Below are 6000 nucleotides of genomic sequence, written 5' to 3' on the forward strand. Positions count from 1 at the left end.
GTAATACCCCGGTTCTGAGATTCTGATTAAATATGGCTTAAAAGGTTAGATGGTACTATCTATATCACTAAGGTGCACCTTCCTTTTTGGAAGTCCAAACTTAAGAACTCCAAAGTTAAGCGTGCTTGGCTTGGAGAAATCTGAGGATGGATGACCTCTTGGGAAGTTTTCCAGAGTGTGTGCGAGTGAGGACAAAGCACGCTGAAAGGACCTCTGGTGGTCTGTGGAGCTAGTCATCAACCCGATGGGCAATTATAGAGGTGTTCCCGGTTCGGTCGGGTGGGGCCCGCCCGAGCCGGGGCGTTACAGATGGTATTAGAGCAACCTTGCGACCGTGAGTGCGTCTGTGGCAAGAGCACCAAGGGCACCACCTAGCGAGGGAGATTCTGAGATTTATTTATGGTATGATTCGTGGTTACACAACGAGGACGTTGTGTCCTTAAGTGGGGGTGCTTGTAATACCCCGGTTCTGAGATTCTGGTTAAGTATGGCTTAAAAAGTTAGATGATACTATCCATATCACCAAGGTGCACCTTCCTTTTTGAAGCCCAAATTTAAGAGCACCAAAGTTAAACGTGTTTGACATGGAGAAATCTGAGGATATATGGGTGACCTCCTGGGAAGTTTTCCAGTGTGTGTGCAAGTGAGGACAAAGCACGCTGAAAGGACCTCCGATGGTATGTGGAGCTAGTCATCAACCCGATGAGCAATTATGGCGGTGTTCCCGGTTCGGTTGGGTGGGGCCGCCTGGGCCGGGGCGTTACAATAAGGATGCGTTTCCGGGAAGGGAACATTAGGCGTCGACCCAACTTAGATTCATTTCAGAAATCTAAGTTGAGATCATAACTAAATTCCGATCTCGAGGAGACGGAATCTAATTACTATTTTTATTACTATTATAATTATATTATGCTAACATTTTATTTTACCGGGTAATTTTGTATTTTGTAGGGGACAAGATGACCTACCCAGGGGTCAACGAGGCAAAGAAAGCAATATCATCGGGTCACAATGCTTATGCAAAATCTGATCTTTTTTCTGCCGCTATAATGTGGCTCGTCTATGAAAATCAACTGGCAATCCACGAACAGCTCGGTGTTTTGCCGCCGGCCGGAAGTCGAAACGCCGTGCCCTTGCGGAGATCGAAAGGGCCGGCAATCGCGTACAGATGAAGAAATGAGGGTTGGAACTAGCAGAAGGAAGGAGCAACCCAATGTGAAAATAACATTGGCCACGACGAAGACGACGACAAACGACAAGAAACAAGGAGGGAAAGACATTGTTGACGTCGCCGCCGCTTCGCGAGGAAACAGTCTCTCACAGCATCCACTGCCGGACGTCAACTAGCCGTTACGCCATTGCATTGGCATCCAAACAAGAGAGTCAACGAGATTGACGGTTGAGATCAACCAGATTAGCCACGACGCTTCATGTTGTTGGAAAAATATTGTTTTTTTATTTCATTTTTAATATTTATCTCTTTGTTTCTTTGATATATATTAAAGTTAATCTCTCTTCGTTTTTTGCAAAATACCACATTATTTTAGTGTTATCAAAATGTCGTCTAAAGTTTACTTTTTTGATTGCAAAAATATAATTGACAGGAGGACTTGTAAAAGTCAAATTGCAAAATATAGTCGGACAGAAATTAAAAGGCATCAAAGACATATCAAATTCATATCTATTTTTTAAAAAAAGTTAAATGGATGTCCTCCGATAGTTTTATCCTAAAATTATCCCTGAATTTAGTACTTTACGTATTATAAAAAGCTACTCAATAACTTCTATAATTTATAGAAGCTAGCAAGTAATTTCTAAATATTATAAAAGTTATATGATAACTTCTACATAATCGATTGTGATCGGATAATATTCATATAAAATATAATATCATGAATGTTGGTACAATTGACCTCTAAAATTTTAATATTTGTTTGATAATATGTTTAATGAGATCTTGTCAAGGTTGACTAAGTTAATTAGAAGTTCTGACATATCAAGACTAACCTAGGTAAAATGAAAAATCTAAGCAAGTCAAAATTGACCGAATGCTTAGCAAGAAAAAAGTCCAGTCAGGTCAAAATTGATCAAATGACTGGCAAAGGTAGAAATCCGGATAAGTCAAGATTGACCTAGGAAAAGATAGAATTCTTGACAGATCAAGGTTAACAGGGGTAAATGTAGAAGTTCTGATAGGTCAAAGTTAACCTAGGCAAGAGAGAAGACCTAACAAGTCAAAGTTAACCTAAGCAAGTGAGAAATCTTAGAGAAGTGAACTTCAAGGAAGAGAAAAACTCCTAAAGGAGTAAAATTTAGGTAGTGAGAAATCTTGAATAAGTGAACTCCAAACAAGTGTGATTGAAACAAAATTTCTAATCAACTGTGTGTGATCGACTATACCAACGTATTTTGAATATTACTAATATTATTTTACCTTTATTATTTGTATTTATTATGCTAATTCAGTATTGCAATAAAGTCTTAGTGGATCAGGGCAGTGTTCTAAAAAGCGCTAGGTGGGTAGCCACCCACCGCCTAGGGCCTAGGCGGCTTTTTTTAATATTTTAAATAATTATAAATTTTTTTATAATATCTAAAATTAATCAAAATATGTATAATTTATTCAACATATAATGAAAATAGTAAAAGTATACGAACTAACTCATATAATCCTATATCCTTAATTCTTCTTCTAGCTCATCTTTATATTTCTCTAACACTTTCTTTATATTGGATTCAAACTCAAAATCCATGACATCATCCTCTTCTTTATCAGATATAAAGTATTCTTCATAAAGTTATTTTATATATTCAATATTTGTCTCAACTTCTTCATCTCCACCATCAACAATCCATTCTTGTGTCATAGTTGTTTCAGTAGCAAATATCACATCAACTTCTTTTCTTTTTGTCTTCTCTTTTTGTTTATGATTTTGACATTGAATTGAATATAAATTAAATTGTTCAACCTTCTAGTATTTAGTTTATTCTATTTCTTATCTTTGTATGGATCTATATTAAAAAAATATTAATATTAAATACATATTTAGATATTTAATAATTAGTAGTGAGTACACTGTACACAACAAGTAATTAAGCACTCACCCCCTCAAAAGTATTTTAATTTCTCTCATAATTGGAAGAACTTATAGTTAAATAAAGGATTCTTTTAGCTATCTTTCGCAATTTGGGTACAACATTTCCAAAAATAAGTCATCATCCAACTAAATAAAAATAAATCAAACAATAATAATAAGCAAAATAAAAAAACAAACAATAAAACTTACAAAATAAAGTAAGTGATTATTACTTAATTCTTAGTTCTTACCCAGATCATACTTCTCATCATTTTTTGTGCATCCCACCATAGTCAATGTTCTTCCAAATCCCCCCGCTTTGTTGATATACTTCAACAACTCTTATTTACTACCTCACTTTGGCTATCAATATTATTGGGAAAGAATGCTTCAACATAAGTGAAAAATCCATTTGTGACCACTTCTTCACTTCCTATGCTCTGGTCATTAAAGTAGTAATAAGAATTCAAGAGATAAACCGTCAAATATAGAGGACTATCAAGCCGATCATGACTTTTCTTATCAATAATATCAATAAACGAACAATAGTAAAGCTCTTGATTTTTGAATGTCACTTTAATATCCTCTCTCGCTTTAAGTAATTCTCCATACACAAAACCCATAGATGACTTCTTATGCCCATCAATAAGACATAGTCAAACACCTGTAAGCAAAAACATGCCTCATTCCAAAAAGAGACAGTCAAAATGATATTATATGATTTCTTCCCCTTTGTACTCTTTGAACATGTGCATGCATTCCATTCTTCACAAGTAACCATAGCTCTTAATTCACTTTTCTTCTCCATCAAGTTTTGCAAAGTTAGAAAAGTGGTTGCAAATCATGTTATTCCAGGCCTCACTATTTCCCTTTTTTGGTAAAATTTTTCATCATTGATAATGTCTTGTGATATGCATAAATAAAGATTATCAAGCCCTTTGCCTTCTCAATCACCCCTTTAAACTTAGGTTGGTTCCCAATTCCTTAAAGTATAAGATTCATAGTGTGAGTTGCACATGAAGTCCAAAATATACATGGTCTCTTCTCCTTCTTCAACAAATTTGTTGCCGCCATATTATTCGAAGCATTGCTTGTTACCACTTAAACTATACTTTGGGCCCAACTTCTTCAATGCACTTGTCCACATATTCAAATATATAATTTTTGGTGTGTGCTTCATCCGATGTTTCCCTAGAAGAAAGGAAAAATGTGCCTTCTTTACAATTGATACATAAATTCATGATACTTCTTATTTTCAATCGGTCCAAGCATCGGTTAAAATTGAGCAATCATTCAAAGCTCATTCTTCTTCTTGCTTCTTTATTAGACTTTTAGTTATATCTACTTCTTCCTTAAATAAAGGCTCCCTTAATAGATATTGAGTTAGAGGATGATAACCCAAGCCAACTTGATGAACCGCTTTCGCAGACCTCTTGAAGCTATCATTGTCAATGACATGAAAAGGAATACCAGACTTTATACCCATTAAGCTAAATATTGGTGCGCACTATGTGTCCTTTTCTTCCAAAGTGCATCAATATTTTTTTATTTTTTCTTCTTACTTCCACTCAATGAAGAATCGGGATCAATAACTAATGCAAATTAGTACATAAGGCCAAGAGTAAGCAGGTTTTTTTTTGTCCCTAGACTCCCCTTGTATTCCTCATATTCTTCAAGAATAACTTCTCTCACCTCCATTTCTTTCATATTCTTTTATTTCTTTTTTGTTCTTGCTTCTTCAATGACATTCTTATACTTAACTTTATCATTATCTGAAGACTTCTTACATAGGGTAACATTTCCCTTGATATTAACAACATGTTATTTGATCCTAGAAATTCCATAACTAGTAATTTTTTCACACAACTTACATTTCAACTTATCTGAATTTTTAGAATCCACCAAGTCTATAAATTTCTGTCCAATATCATTTGAATTACACTTCAAAGGAGTATCAATCTCGACATTAATTAGATGCTTCGGAAGATATAGTACATGACATTTTACTACACAAATAAAAAAAGTATCAATATCTATTTTAAAAAATCATTTGAATCAAGCAATGATTATCAAGCATTCAAAAAATCAATTATCAATTCAAGCCAAGCAAAAACATACAAGATTTAATACCAAAGGCTCAAAAACTAAAAATTAACCCTAACACACACAATTAGTCAATCACACAAATCTGAAATTTCAAGTAAAATAAACTTGAGCCATAGTCCCTAAAATTAACACAAATTTAAAATTTGAGCCAAATAGATAACAAATTGCTTACTTTATGATCGGGGTATGGTGGGATTCACTAGAGGCTTAGACAAACAAAGTAGAAACTAAAAATAGAAACTAAAATCTCATCTTAGTTCTTCTGTAGTGCATCCCACCATCCCATCATATTTTATGCATCCCACCAAGGAGAGCCACAACTCGCCACGTGACCCTTTGTTAGTATTAGCCCCAGTACCAATTATGAAATGATTGTAAAGAGCTCCCTTTATATCATATTTTATTATTAATAGAGGCAAAGTTCATTATTATATTTACTTCAATTCAACGCCGAATAGGAGTGTCAAAAATGAACCCAACCCGACGACCCAACTCGAGTCGACCCAAAAAAAAGTAGGCTCAGGTTGGGCATTTTCAAGTTCGGGTCGGGTTCGGGTTGGAGGGTTTTGGGGTTGAAAATTTCGGCTTGGGTCGGGTTGGGTTCGAGTTGACCCGGGTTGACTCAAATATAGGGTTTATTCAATTTTTTGGGGTTAAATCAAATTTTATTTTAAAAATTAAGATATTTTTATGTATATTAATATAAATGTTAGTATGATAATGATAGAGCATTGGGATAAAAGTGAAGAATTATAGAAAAAATAGCCAAAGTAAGTCGTTTTGAATTGGGTTTTTGGGTTATCCAGGTCGGGTTCAG

Source organism: Zingiber officinale, chromosome 5B, assembly GCF_018446385.1.
Source record: "Zingiber officinale cultivar Zhangliang chromosome 5B, Zo_v1.1, whole genome shotgun sequence".
NCBI classification, from domain to species: Eukaryota; Viridiplantae; Streptophyta; class Magnoliopsida; order Zingiberales; family Zingiberaceae; genus Zingiber; species Zingiber officinale.